The sequence below is a fragment of the Meles meles genome, chromosome 3 (assembly GCF_922984935.1).
Source record: "Meles meles chromosome 3, mMelMel3.1 paternal haplotype, whole genome shotgun sequence".
NCBI classification, from domain to species: Eukaryota; Metazoa; Chordata; class Mammalia; order Carnivora; family Mustelidae; genus Meles; species Meles meles.
Genome location: NC_060068.1, coordinates 93,482,879 through 93,499,267, shown reverse-complemented (window position 1 = coordinate 93,499,267; position 16,389 = coordinate 93,482,879). Strand labels below are relative to the sequence as shown.

Here is a 16,389-nt window from a genome sequence, read left to right as displayed (position 1 = left end):
AAAATACATTAAAAATTTAATATAAGACCTGGAACTTTAAAACTCGTAAAAGAAACATAGGAAAAATTCTCCTTGACATTGGTCTTGGCAAGGATTTTTTAGATATAACAGCAAAAGCACAAGCAAAAAAAAGCAAAATTCAAGAAGTGGGAGCTACATCAAACTAAAAAGCTCGGGGGGGCGCCTGGGTGGCTCAGCGGGTTAAAGCCTCTGCCTTCGGCTCAGGTCATGATCCCAGCGTCCTGGGATCGAGCCCCGCATCGGGCTCTCTGCTTGGCTGGGAGCCTGCTTACTCCTCTCTCTCTCTCTGCCTGCCTCTCTGCCTACTTGTGATCTCTATCTGTCAAAAAAATAAATCTTAAAAAAAAAAAAAAAAAAAAAAAACTAAAAAGCTCCTGCATAGGAAAAAAAAAAAAAAAAAAAAAACAACCCACAAAATGAAAGGGTAAACTATAAAATGGGAGAAAATATTTGTAAACCATATATGTGATAAAGGGTAATATCTAAAATATATAGAGAACTCATACAACTTAACAGCAAAACAAAATCAAATAATAAATATCCCAGTTTAAAAATGGGCAAAACAGAGGTACATGGGTGATGCAAGTGGTTAAGCCCCCAACTCTTGGTTTTGGTTCAGGCCATGATCTCAGGGTCACAGGATCAAGCCCCAGCTCAGGCTCTATGCTCAGCAGAGAGCCTGCTTAAAAATTCTCTCTCCCTCTCCCTCTGCCTCACACCCCACAAGCTCTCTCTCTCAAATAATTTTTTTTAATGGGAAAAAGACTTGAATAACATTTTCCAAAGAAGACATGCAATGGCCAACAGCAACGTGAAAATGTTCTTGAAAAGATGTATGTACATCTATTTTCATTGTGGTATTATTCACACTAACCAAGGTTTAGAAACATTCAAAGTGCCTGTCAACAGATGGATGGATAACACATTCTCTCTCTCTCTAACACACACACACACACACACACACACACACACACACACACACACACAGGGAGAGAGAGAGAAATATTGTTCACCTCTAAAAAGAAAGCCTGCTATTAGCAACAACATGGAGGAAACTATGCTAGGTAAAATAGCTAGACAGCAGAAGGCAGATACTACACGATATAATGTATATGGGGCATCTTAAAAAAAAAAAAATCAAACTTACAGAAACTGGAAGGAGAATGGTAGTTGCCAGAGGCTGAGAATTGGAAAATATGGGGAAAGGATGATAAAAAGGTACAAACCTTCAGTTCTAAAATGAATGAGGTCCAAAGATCTAATTATAGGATGGTGAATACAGCTGATAACAATGTATCATATAATTATATTTTGCTAAGAGTAGACAAGTGTTCTCGAACATGAAAAAAGTAAATATGTGAGGTACAGATGTGTTAATTAACTTAAGAGAGTCCTTATACAATGTATACAAATCATCACAACACTATACACTTTGAATATATCACAATGTTGTCAATTATACCTCAGTAAGGCTGAAAGAAAAGAAAAAAAAATGATCCTATATTAGGGGCAGTTAAAAATATCAAAGTTATAAAATGTAGGAATTAAGTATACCATCTGCCGAAGTATGTGAACCACATACACAGTTATATAATGTAGGAATTAAGTATACCAAAATGCCGAAGAATGTGAAACACATTCACACAAACACAATGGAAATTAACATTAAAACAGAACCTTAAAATAAAAACACAAAGTCAAAAATACTTTAAAATAAAACATACCTAAATGGCATAGACTAAAGAAATCAAAATTATAATTATGAGCTTTTTTAACATTAAAAATAATTAGGAAATATATATAAAAGCTGACAATGTGTGGTAAAAGATGAACTCAGATGGGCAAAACCTCTTGGTATTTAGGGTTCTCATTTAAAAAAAAAATAATGAAAATAAAAAGAACAAGATATTCAACTCAATAAGCTAAAGGATTTTGGTAAATGTCAATAAAATAACTCTAAGAAAAGTAGCAGGAATGAATCAATAAAAAGAATAAGACTAGGTATTCATTTAGTGAACTCCAAAAAGATCACAAAATAACCCTAAAAATAGGAAAAGTTAATTAATACAAATAAAAGCAGAAAAAGGTCAACAAATTAACTAAAATTCACAAAGGCTAAGTAAGAAACAGAAAATTCAAATTTCATTAAAAATTACTAGGTAAATAAGATCGATAAACCATTGGCCACACTAATCCAAAAGAAAAGAGAGAAAGCCCAAATTAATAAAATTATGAATGAAAAGGGAGAGATCACAACTAACACCAAGGAAATAGAAACAATCATCAGAAATTATTACCAACAGTTATATGCCAATAAGCTAAGCAACCTAGATGAAATGGATGCATTCCTGGAAAACTACAAACTCCCAAAATTGAACCAGGAAGAAATTGACAACCTGAATAGACCGATATCTAGTAACGAGATTGAAGCAGTGATCAAAAACCTCCCAAAAAACAAGAGCCCAGGACCTGACGGATTCCCTGGGGAATTCTACCAAACTTTCAAAGAAGAAATAACACCAATTCTCCTGAAGCTGTTCCAAAAAATTGAAGCAGATGGAAAACTTCCAGACTCTTTTTATGAAGCCAGCATTACCCTGATCCCCAAACCAGGCAAAGACCCTACCAAAAAGGAGAATTTCAGACCAATATCACTGATGAATATGGATGCAAAGATTCTCAACAAGATCCTAGCAAACAGGATCCAGCAGCACATTAAAAAGATTATCTACCATGACCAGGTGGGATTCATCCCTGGGTTGCAAGGTTGGTTCAACATTCGCAAATCAATCAATGTGATAGAACAAATCAATAAGAGAAGAGAGAAGAACCACATGGTCCTCTCAATTGATGCAGAAAAAGCATTTGACAAAATCCAGCATCCATTCCTGGTGAAAACGCTTCAAAGTATAGGGATAGAGGGAACATTCCTGAACTTCATAAAATCTATCTATGAAAGACCCAAAGCAAATATCATCTTCAATGGGAAAAAGCTTGCAGCCTTCCCATTGAGATCAGGAACACGACAAGGATGCCCACTCTCACCACTCTTGTTCAACATAGTATTAGAAGTTCTAGCAACGGCAATCAGACAACAAAGAGAAATAAAAGGTATCCAAATTGGCAAGGAAGAAGTCAAACTCTCTTCGCAGATGACATGATTCTTTATATGGAAAACCCCAAAGACTCCACCCCCAAACTACTAGAACTCATACAGCAATTCAGTAACGTGGCAGGATACAAAGTCAATGTACAGAAATCAGTGGCTTTCTTATACACTAACAATGAAAATACAGAAAGGCAAATTAGAGAATCGATTCCATTTACTATAGCACCAAGAACCATAAGATACCTGGGAATAAACCTAACCAAAGAGGTAAAGGACCTGTACTCGAGGAACTACAGAACACTCATGAAAGAAATTGAAGAAGACACAAAAAGATGGAAGACTGTTCCATGCTCTTGGATTGGAAGAATAAACATTGTTAAAATGTCTATACTGCCTAGAGAAATCTATACTTTTAATGCCATTCCGATCAAAATTCTACCAGTATTTTTCAAAGAGCTGGAGCAAATAATCCTAAAATTTGTATGGAATCAGAAGAGACCCCAAATTGCTAAGGAAATGTTGAAAAACAAAAACAAAACTGGCGGCATCACGTTACCCGATTTCAAGCTTTACTACAAAGCTGTGATCACCAAGACAGCGTGGTACTGGCATAAAAACAGACACACAGACCAGTGGAATAGAGTGGAGAGCCCAGATATGGATCCTCAACTCTATGGTGAAATAATCTTCGACAAAACAGGAAAAAATATTCAATGGAAAAAAGACAGTCTCTTCAATAAATGGTGCTGGGAAAACTGGACAGCGATATGTAGAAGAATGAAACTCGACCATTCTCTTACACCGTACACAAAGTAAACTCGAAATGGATAAAAGACCTCAACGTGAGACAGGAATCTATCAGAATCCTAGAGGAGAACATAGGCAGTAACCTCTTCGATATCAGCCACAGCAACTTCTTTCAAGATATGTCTCCAAAGGCCAAGGAAACAAAAGCAAAAATGAACTTTTGGGACTTCATCAAGATCAAAAGTTTCTGCACAGCAAAGGAAACCGTCAACAAAACAAAAAGGCAACGAACGGAATGGGAGAAGATATTTGCAAATGACAGTACAGACAAAAGGTTGATATCCAGGATCTATAAAAAACTTCTCAAACTCAATACACACAAAACAAGATAATCATATCAAAAAATGGGCAGAAGATATGAACAGACACTTCTCCAACGAAGACATACAAATGGCTATCAGACACATGAAAAAATGTTCATCATCATTAGCCATCAGGGAGATTCAAATTAAAACCACATTGAGATACCACCTGACACCAGTTAGAATGGCCAAAATTAGCAAGACAGGAAACAACGTGTGTTGGAGAGGATGTGGAGAAAGGGGAACCCTCTTACACTGTTGGTGGGAATGCAAGTTAGTGCAGCCACTTTGGAAAACAGTGTGGAGATTCCTGAAGAAATTAAGAATAGAGCTTCCCTATGACCCTGCAATTGCACTGCTGGGTATTTACCCCAAAGACACAGATGTAGTGAAAAGAAGGGCCATCTGTACCCCAACGTTTATTGCAGCAATGGCTACGGTCGTCAAACTGTGGAAAGAACCAAGATGCCCTTCAACGGACGAATGGATAAGGAAGATGTGGTACATATACACAATGGAGTATTATGCCTCCATCAGAAAGGATGAATACCCAACTTTTGTAGCAACATGGACGGGACTGGAGGAGATTATGCTGAGCGAAGTAAGTCAAGCAGAGAGAGTCAAGTATCATATGGTTTCACTTATTTGTGGAGCATAACAAATAACACGGAGGACATGGGGAGATGGAGAGGAGAGGGAGTTGAGGGCAACTGGAAGGGGAGATGAACCATGAGAGACTATGGACTCTGAAAAACAACCAGAGGGTTTTGAAGGGGCGGTGGGGGGGGAGGTTGAGGAACCAGGTGGTGGGTAATAGCGAGGGCACGTACTGCATGGAGCACTGGGTGTTATGCCAAAACAATGAACACTGTTATGCTGTAAATAAACAAATAAAAAAATTAAAAAAAAAAATTACTAGGTAGAGGGGCGCCTGGGTAGCTCAGTGGTTAAAGCCTCTGCCTTCGTCCCAGGTCATGATCTCAGGGTCCTGGGATCGAGCCCCGCATCGGGCTCTCTGCTCAGCGTGCAGCCTGCTTTCCCCTCTCTCTGTCTGCCTCTCTGCCTACTTGTGATCTCTGTCTGTCAAATAAATAAATAAAATATTAAAAAAAATTACTAGGTAGATAAGGCCAAGTAAGATGAATATCATAAAAGAACAGTATATACAATTCTGTTCTGATTAACATAGTCCTGATGCAGTGACAATAATGAAAGAAAATATAAATTAACGAAAGTGATCTAAGAAAGAAATAGTAACCAGAATATAATCAAACACATATATAGAAGGAAAAGCTCTTAGAATACCTACCTTTAGAAAAGGAACTAGGAGGGCGCCTGGGTGGCTCAGTTGGTTAAGCGACTGCCTTCAGCTCAGGTCATGATCCCAGAGTCATGGGATCGAATCCCACACCGGGCTCCCTGCTCCTTGGAGAGTCTGTTTCTCCCTCTGACTTTCTCCCCTCTCATGCTCTCTCTCACTATCTCTCTCTCAACTCTCAAATAAATAAAATCTTTAAAAAAGAAAAGGAACTAGGTTCAAACTGTTTACAAAACAAAATATTTCAAAATTACACTTCTCACAACATAGATCAACATGAAAAGCTACCATACCCCATTTACAGAGATATTATAAACCTGATACCAAACCTGAAAATGATTATTTTTAAAGATATACTTACCTCACTTTTATCAAAATGAAAATGGAAGTAAAAAATGAAATCTAAGACTACATTCTTTCAAAAGTCACAACTAAATAAGAGTTACAGACAGAGGCAGAATTACTATTTTCCATTGTAATTCTTTTTCTTTTCTTTTTTTATGATTTATTTATTTATTTGAGAGAGAGAGAGAGAATGCCCATGTGTGCACATAGGGGAGAGGAGGTGTGCAGAGGGACAGAATCCCAAAGCAGACACCTTGCTGAGCAGGGGAGGGGAGGGTGGGAGGGGCTCTATCCCAAGACCCTGAGGTCCTGACCTGAGCCTAAATAAGAGAGAGACACTCACTTGACAGAGCCACCCAGGCACCCCTATTTTTCTTAAAATATCAAAGGGGAAAGAACAACAGGAGTTAATCCATTCTAAATAATCAAGTATGTTAGAAACTTACAGCAATGAAAACAGGATATTAGCTCTGGACAAGAAAGAGAAATGACTGAGAGAGAAAAATCACTTGCCAAAAAATGCCCATGCTAAACGTGCATAGTATAAAATTTTAGCATGAGAAAATGTGAGACATTTCAAAGCACTGAAGAACCTATATATTAATCACAAGTTACAAAGAAGACCATCCCGTACATGTCCAGCAAGTACTCAGGTCACAAAGGAAGAGGCAGAGGGCCAAGAGGTTAGCCTTCAAATTCAACCAGACCAAGCATTTGAAACTACATAGCTCACTGAGAGCGCCAATCAGTCTATGCACGTGCATGAACTCCATCTGCACTTGCTAGTCTACCCCATTCTTTCAGTTCCCACTGTTCCTGCGTCACACTAAATTAAAAAAAAAGGTATCATCACATTGTCCCAAAATTAACCAACACTATAGCAAGAAGAGTAAAACATCTACAAAATTTCTTATGCACGGGTGATTGATTATTTTCATGGCATTTAAAAACTAGACATATTTCTACTTTCCATTTATGTAGAAAAATAGGAATAGAGTGCCATTGAGAAAGAGAATACAAATTCCACCTTGCCATACAAGAAATACTTCTACAACCAAAAAAGCCTGATAGTAACCAATTTCTATCATGTTTGATTTTCCAACTAACTTCTCTTTTTCAGTATGTTCTATAATAGAACCTTTTCTGAGACTGAATTTAAATGACTTTTATTTTGAGAAATGTCCAACTGAATTCTGCAGTACTGAAGACCCAAGACTGGAAGTTTCCAAGTATTCTATCCCATGCCCTTCCAGAACTGTTTTTAAGCAGGCAGTGGACATTGAAGGGTCGTCCAATTCACCAAAAAAATAGCAACAAATCGTTGGTAGCTGGTCACAAAACTAATGCCATTATAAGATTATCAGCCCATCAGATAAAAAGAAAAGCCAGAAATGCCACAAAGACTCATGTTTCTCACAGGCAAAAATGCATTCAAAGTGCAATTTAGGAGGCTCTCCAATGAATGTTATAGCTTACCTCAGCATGGTTCATAATTATGTTATTACTGGGAAAAGCCAAGGAAGAAAATTGCATCTGCACTTTAAAGAACGCTTTTCCTCCCAGGTGCCAAAGACAATTCAGATAGCAAAATAAATGCCCTATGGCAAAGCTGAGGGATTTAAAAAAATCCCCTTGGCTTTCAGTCTTCTTTTCTGGATAACAAACTTACCCTAGCACTGCACCATTTACCCCCGATGTTCATCTGTCCTTCCTCTCAGGGATGCAGCTACGTTCAAACTCTTCCCTGCAAGAAAAACAATCCGGTAAATGACAACAAAATGGAATAGTTATTTATCCTATCTCTGTGTTTATGCCACCATATCTACTATAAACATATTGACCTTGAAAAGTACCTGGCTTTCTGCCTCAATCACTATTTTTATTCTAAAGTTCTTGATGAGAATCTGTTAATAACACTTAAATCTTGAAATGGGGGATCCATCCAAAAAAGTCACTAGTGCCCAGAACCGTTAATGTGTATGCCTCCGATATCTTCTCTGAGAGACAACCCAAGCACAAGAAAAAAAGGAATTCCAAAATGAAAACAGATGTGAATTATAATTACAATGAATTCTGTTTCCTTCAACATCCAAGAGCAGCCACGTTTATAGAAAAATAGAAGTGTGATAGTCACTGTTCGCAATGAACATAGACATCAACAACTGAACAAAAACTATGGAAGAGAGTGGATCCTGAGACCTTGATATTAAAAACTAGATTTAGGGAAAAAATATTTGAAACAGGTAGGCATATTGATAAATTGGATAGAGACAGATCTGTCAGCTTTTTCTCTTTTTCGAGGAATTTAGAAATAAATTATTTTCAATCAATCGGTTGACAAGATGCTTACCTGCTTGGGGTTCTATCTCCTAACAGAGAATATCCAAAGTACAAATGTTGCAACAGAAAAACAAAAAAGAGGGGCGCCTGGGTGGCTCAGTGGGTTAAAGCCTCTGCCTTCAGCTCAGGTCATGATCCCAGAGTCCTGGGATCGAGCCCCGCATGTGGCTCTCTGCTCAGCAGGGAGCCTGCTTCCTCCTCTCTCTCTACCTGCCTCTCTGCCTACTTGTGATCTCTCTTTCTCTGTCAAATAAATAAATAAAATCTTAGGAAAAAAACAAAAACAAAAAAGAAAGAAAAAATTGTACAGATCACATAGTCCACTAGAAGAAAACATCAGGGACTCTGAGGTCACTGGGATACGCTGAGATGACAACGTATCAGTACCATGTTTAATGCGGCTGAAAGCGGGAGGTGACAAATTGTAGTTCCACGCAGCAGTGCTTACTCGCTTATATGTCACATAATCATGTTCATTACTGTCTACATTACTGAATAAAAACACTTCAGACAACATGTAAGACAGGTAGACTGGTTAGCATTACAATAAAAAGGTTTTCCTGTGGAAATCCCTGAGGCTTTTTCCCCCATTTAAAGATTTTTATTTATTTGACAGAGAGAGAGAGATCACAAGTAGGCAGAGGCAGGCAGAGAGAGGAAGAAGCAGGCTGAGCAGAGAGCCCCATGCGGGGCTCGATCCCAGGACCCTGAGATCATGACCTGAGCCGAAGGCAGAGGCTCTAACCCACTGAGCCACCCAGGCGCCCCTTTTTCCCCCATTTAAATGCATAATCTGATACAAAAGTAATATCATTTAAGAGCACTTCCCCTTGGAATTCATTTTGGGATTTTATGGAAATGAACTGGTTGATTTGTGAGTTGTATGTGCCTTGCTTCCTCAAGGAGAAGTAGGTAAAAACAGTACATAAATACTATTGCTTGATCCAGCTGCCATATTGAAATGGCATCACAAAGGCCCCTTTTCTTCTTCAAATGCCCTTCCCCGGGGACTTCTATTCTATGCCTTTCAATGTGAGGTCTTCCCAATACTCTCCCTCCCTTTGACCTTACACTTATGTAATCAAGCAAAACAACAATCCCACTTTACCAATGTTTGGGGGATATCTAGAGATATCTAGGTATCTTGGACATCTAGGGAACTGCATTTTACTGTGAAAACTTCCTTTGGAGAAGAACAATAGGAAACAAGAATGTTTGCTTAAAATGACAGCCAAGTTGGTAGCTGGTTTGGGAACAATGACATATGAGTAAAACTGGTGGTAATGAAAGTGACCCAGCTTAGGGGAAGGAGGGCTTAAAGCAGACTGAGAGTCATGAGTGAGAGAGACTGAAACTTCTGTGACGCCCCAATGGGCATGCAGCCAAGATTGGCTAGATGCCCAACAAATTCACGTTTCCTTCCCAGAACAGATCGACACTGTATCTCCCAGCCATTCTTGCAGCTAGATGGGACTGTGTGACTGACTTCCAGTCAATAGCACAGGACAGAAATATTATGTGCCACTTCTAGGCACAGTCCTTAAAATCTCCTATGTGATTCTCTACACTCTCCTGTGAAGTGCGTTAGAAGGTCAGTAGTTCTGAACCTTGCTCTCACTGGACCTCTGATATTCTTCTTATTCTGACATCTTCCTTAATGAAGTCTTTCTGTAATCCCTCCCTTCTCTCACGCTGAGCCTTTGTTCACCTCTTTAAACACCTGCCTTTGTCAGCATACTTATGGCCTTTTTAATAGTCTTCGTATGGATACATTCTCTCCCCAGGTAAACAAGAAATTCTTCAAAAGGGGAAATAATCCTTCTGTGTGCCCCCCTAGGCTCCCACCAGCATAGCTGGTAACATTTCCCATACACAGGAAATTCAGAATTCCACATTTAGGCCATTTCTATAGCTTACTGAGGCCAATTCATTAAAAAAAAAAAAAAAATTCTAATCTCCAGGTGCCTGTCCCTTGTCGTCTTCAGCCAAGTTACCTTTTAGAAAATGAGCCTCCATTTGATGAGTTAGCCTCAGATTTAAAGAAACATCTATTCACCCGGAGTGGATGGAAACATCACAAAGACCACCAGTGGATCAACGATAGAAAATGAAAATCCAGCAGTCTAAACACACCTTTCCATGTAAATTCTGCTATCCTTTCAAAAATAACCTCTAATGCTTGATTCGCCCCAAGCCCCAATATTTAAACAAGATGAATTTGTTCAATTGTCCTCATAGGGAAAGGAACCTTTGTTTCCCTCCTCAGTCAGCTCACTTAATAAGTAGAGATCTTTACAAATTTGCATATTCTCAAAAGATTATTTTCCTTTCAGCTTTCCCACTCTGTAAAGAATCACTTTTTAAAATATTTCCCCCCCTTTTCACCTACTTTGCTCTTACTTAATGGATGTTACTAGCTTGGATTTTTCGAAAACATGGATACACCATGGATTTTTTGCCTAAACAGAAAACAATGAATGTTCCCAAACTTCGGAGAACAGGCATCTACAGTGCTAGGAATTCCACCTTTTTCCTTAAGACAACTCACACCCACTTTTCACAGTAACTACCATGTTTCAAACTTTCTTAGCTCTCCTCACATCTCCACCTCTCCCTCCTGCTCCATCACATACAAAGATAGCATCGCTTTACAGAGAAATCAGATCCCTAGAAGAGGAACTCCCTCCTCCTCTTCATACAAAGCATGCAAACGTGGGCATCGCTACAAATCCTTCCCTGCCTACTCCCCTTCTCAAGAGCCAACGCTACTTCATTATCCTTTTTCCCTTGAGAATATCTGCCAGCTCCCTCCTATCAATTAAATCTTTACTGTTGACTTTCAAACATACTGAAGTCTCTTCCATCTTATATAAAAACCTTCCCCAAATCCTGTGTGCCCTATTTGCTATTCTCAGAAGACTTGTCTATTCTGGCTGTATCCAATTTCACAGCCCTGACTCACTCCTCACCCTGCTCTAAGCCATATTTCCCCTCATTTTCCCACACAACAGCTCTTGCTAAGAACACCAAAGACTTCCGTGGCAGGAACTCCAAAGGACTGTTTCAAACCCACATCACTGAAGATGCATTTCAGATTGTTGGTCACCCCACCTTTATCAGAGCATAGCTTCCCTTTGTTTTCATAACTCCAGCCTTTCCCTCCTCTTTTGTGATGGTCTCCTTTGAGAGTTGATCTTTCTTCACACAGCCATGAAATGAAGTCCCTCAAGGCTTGGTTCTAAGGCTCTCTTTTCTTATCACTTCCTAGTGTCTCTTGAGGCAGTGGTGCCCACAGGCATGATATCACGTATCACCCGCACACTTAGGACACAGACAGGTCTATCTCCAGTACAGATCTCTCCTCCAGGGTCCACAAATACAGATTTAAATGTCAACCTGAGGTTTCTGCTTGTCTCTCTCAAAGTCACCCCAAACCCAATGAGTTCAAAGTTGAACTTGAAATCTCTCTCTCAAATCTGATCTGCTTCCAGTGTCCTTATCCTAGTAAATGGTGCCAGTAGCCATCAGATTGAAGAAATTCACTTCTCTTCTCCTGATGCTACTTTCAATCTATCACAGATTTCTGGCCATTTAACATTGTAACTTAACCACTTCTCTCCATCTTTCCACTACCACATTAGTCCAGGCTCTATGATATCAGACCTTGTGGCATCTATAATTTTCTACTGATCCTCCCCAAGTAGAGATCTTGCCTGCATGCCAATCCTGTGTCCTGAGCTAATAAGAGCTGTGTTTTTAAATCACAAATCTTTGTCACTCACATCTTTGTGAGTAAAGGACAATGACTGTCCTTTACCATAGGATCAAAGGCCCTTTAAATGACCCAAGGCCTTACTTTGTCTAACTCTATCTCTCTGGCCTCATCTAGCATCTGAGTCTTCAGGCTCTCCACCCATCCACTCCCCTTCACCCCAGGTCACCCTGCATTCCTTCAGTACCTGGAATCTTCAGGGTCCAGAGCTGCCACAGAGGCTCTGCCTTCCCCAACACCTTCCCAGTTAATGCTTATTTACCTTCAGACCTCTGCTCTGAGGGAAGATGTCCCTGACAAGAACAAACATTGTATTCCCGCTTATAGCATCATTTCCCTATCATGGTGCATGTCAGTTCTAATTTTCTATTAATTTCTGGGAACATATGACAAAGTGTCTGCCTCCTCCTCACCTGCCAGATGGTAAGTAAGGTCTATGAGACCAGTCACCTCCTCTGTTCCCTTCACCACCCTTTTCCAAGCATTTAGCATGGCACCCAGCCCACTGTAAACACTTAATATTATATTTGTTGAATGAATGGACAAATGAATAAATGAACTATTTACTATATTGTCCTCAGAGCTAGGCTATCTTTAAAATATTTTAAATGTCCTCACAATTGTAATACATTTTTAGCTACACATTTTATCTTTTTTTTTTTTTTTAATATCAGTCCTTAAACTAGGAGCACCTCTACTTCAGGAATCCTATTCACTGGCTTTTGTATCTACAAGACCCAGAACAGAGCCTAAAAGATGACGGGTACTCAAAAACTACCTGTTGAAAGAAAGACTCAGACACTTTCTTACATAAAAATAGATCCAGTGTTCAGGCTGTGGAATTAGCTCTCCAGACTCAAATCTTCGTTCTTTCATTTACTAATTGTATGAGCTTAGACAAACTGCTTGGTTTTGCTAAGTCACTATAAAATAGGATTAATAATACCTAACTTCAGAATTAAGTTAGATAATCCTTATAAAACCTAGTTTCACAGCCAAACCTCGGGATGCCCCTAAGGTACACGCATGGAGGCTATTATTTTCAAGTAAATAAACAATGTACCTTGAGCCACCTCTAAGACTCTAAGACCACCTCTATATGTGGTCTCACTCATATAGCCTTACCTGCCAGCATGCCTGTTAAGGGACAATGTGGTCTACGGAATGACATTGGGATAGATCCCCCACAACAAGACTACCACCAGGGACCCCTGAGACAACCTGGAATACCATCCTAACTAACACCTCATCTCGCATATGCCACTGTATGCCACCACATGCCTTCCTAAATGTAATACTATGATGTAACAACTCAGCTGAGATGTGGAAGGGAAAAACAATCATTCAGAGAGGAACAATAAGCATTCATGCCAACCCTCCTTACAATCAAATCTAAAGGTTTCCTTTAGATACTTCCTTGAATATTGCCAACACTCACATTCCATAATTACCCACCTTTCCCATTCAACCTCAAAATAAAGTTTAGGGATTAGCAATTATTTAAAACCAACTTCAAAAACAAAAGCGTTGCCATGAAGGAAAATTTGCAGAAGCAGTCACAAGACAAGACTTGTGTGCAGAAGTATAAGTTATCTACACTACTATTCTAGTAGTAATAATAACATATTAATGTACGTTAGAGCCATCTGAATGTACACCACATTAGAACACGAAATTCAATTTTTATTTGCTTCACCTGCACAATAGTATGCTTTCTCACTGCTTCAAAACACTCTTGGCATGGTTATTTCCCAATAAAAATTATATCACCCGCATTATACAGATGGAAGAAATGGAAAAAATGAAAGGCAAAATTATGCTCTCAAGGCCAAAGAGAAACTGAGAGCCTATGGTGAGAATATTGTGATCTGGAGAAAATAAATCCTATTCTGAAAATGGACAAAAATTTAAATGTTCCTTAATTGTATACACTTTTTATGATTTTACAGTGACTTCACACTCCCTGTATGTTACTTGCCTGATCACATTTCCTCAGGATGCTCTCCTAATGGGACAGGGTTTAGGATCACCACGTTCCTATTTCGCACCTCCCCACGTGTGACTGAGGGAATTCAACATCCAGAAGTCCAGCTTATAAGCAACTAATAATTCATCTGATGAACTGTAGACTCACATACAGTTATACAAGAAATACTATAGAAAGTTGCATTATATCCTTGACCCAGTTTCCCTCAATGGCAACATCTTAATGAAACTATAGTACAGTATTACAACTAGAATATCAACATTGATAGAGTCAAGACACAAGCCAATAGCAAAAGGATACTTGTGGGTGATTTCATCTAGTGCGAAAAATAGTCTAAGGAAACAAAGGAACCAAGAGGCCTTGAGAAGCCACGAGTCTCAATTTTTTATGAACCACTAACAACTCAAATGTTGCGAATTTTATGACACATGGGAGCAAGAGGCCGTTGGATAATGGATCACAATGACAAGGATGAGAAGAGATATTTGTGGGGAGGTTGAAGCCCTGACAACATTTCTTAAGTCACATCAGGTAGATCAGTGATTCAGAGACTTATGCTCAATTGTGCTCCCATGTGGATAATTTAAACTTCACTTTTAACCTCAGTGACCTTTCTCAGCGTGAAAATCAGAGATGCCTTCAGTCAATCACCATATTCAAATTTTTAAAAAAACCTATAGAGTTTCTTAGCACAGCTAATCTGACATCCAGAACACAAAACAAGACCTCCATTTCCTCCTCTTTATCTAACAAAAAGGTAGCATCAAAGACCTTGGAGTTTCAGATTAGGCCAATTGGGGTTCACATTCTGGTTCTGTCACTGACTAAAAGCCACCATGGGCACCTGAGCTTATTAAGTCAACTGGAAAAAGGATATAAGAGGCACCAACTTAAGGTGTTAGGGGATTCAATGAGATAATGTACTAACGGACGTGGCACCTGGTCATCACTCAGAAGAATGTTATTTTGCATTTTCTCCTTTCCTCTGCTTTTCAGTTTCCTCCTGTTACAGTAGAAGTCTCTTGAGAAAGTGTTATTAAAATTAAAGTAGAATGCCAAAAACACCTCTCACTTTGTTCACCTGACATATCAAACATGTCAATAGTTAATGGAAATTATTTTACCTCCTATCTTCCCCACAAATGCCTTTTATCAATATAATAAGAAGACCCTGACTTGAAGGCCAAACAGAGAAGCTTGCTCTTTAAGGAGATAATCTAATGCCAAGCTACCCCTCAAAACTCCTCTGGGAAGTTGGTAACTGCAGGCATCCGCAAAGACAACAGTGAACTTGAGGTCAGCTGAAGGTCAAAATAATGTACACAGAAACAAAGGAAAACCAAGCAAACTCAACTACAGCGCTCCGGAAAATGATACCTACAGAGAATTGTTCAGACTAGAAAACCCACAGAGATGATAGCCTGATGACTAGAAGATTCCACGTACAATGCATGAAGGGGAAAAAAACTGAAAAACTAGTAAGGATCCTCAGTACATAATAGACATTACAAAAAGCATGGCACTGGGGAATCATAGAACTAGGGAGGGAACATTATATTCTCACCCTTAAAAACAAACACACAACAACTCCAAATCATTTTATTCCCACTAACATTCCTTAAATCACTTCTACCATTCCCTAAGCTTATCCCTGGGCCACTTAAGCCAAACAGGAATTGAACAATAGGCAAACTGCTTAGACCTTAATGACTGGTCAGACAAGTTCTTTGGGGCCAGAAAAAACAATTGTAGGGGAAAAAAATAACTTGAGTCATCCTTCCATTTGTGTAGCTATAATTCAGATATACCACTTCTACAGATTTAAGTTCCCCACCTGATTTGTAGGTATCTCTGCCAGCCAAAGAATATGAACTAACAGCTTTCTGAAAATCAACATGAACAAAGAATACCGGAAATTTTTATAAATGGTGATTCCAATGATTAATGCTGTCCTTAATGGGAGACAAGGAACAGTGGCTTTCCTTTGTTAACAACCTATCAGATTTAAGATACGAATAGATAATTATGAAATGAAGAAATGACCTAAAAGAAACGTAAGAGCACTCCCTGGCTCTTTTTAATTAATGACTTTTTGTTTAATTTTATTTCTAAGTAATTGTAGACTTATAGTCAGTTGTAAGAAATAAAACAGAGGGACCCAGTTGGTCCTTCAAGCAGTTTTCCCCAAAGTTAACAATATCACAACCACGATATTGACATTGAGAGTCAAGATTCATCACCACCAGAATCTTCATGTTGCTCTCTCATGGACACGCCCACTTCTCTCCCACCACTTAATACCCGCCAGCTACCACTAAACTACATTAATCTGTTGTCCATTTCATAATATTGTCACTTCCACAATATGATGTAAATTGAATCACATGG

General features: G+C 39.0%; 1 protein-coding gene across 3 annotated transcripts in view; it reads right to left on the bottom strand.

The window, feature by feature from the left end:
• The window catches only part of PDE4D (phosphodiesterase 4D), a 1,501,314-nt gene that overhangs the window by 1,282,033 nt on the left and 202,892 nt on the right, over positions 1-16,389 (bottom strand). For all 3 annotated transcript variants that reach the window (XM_045999295.1, XM_045999296.1, XM_045999297.1), the window contains exon 2: positions 7,572-7,646. The gene's annotated coding sequence lies outside the window, so the exon portion shown is untranslated. The remainder of the gene's footprint in view (positions 1-7,571; positions 7,647-16,389) is intronic.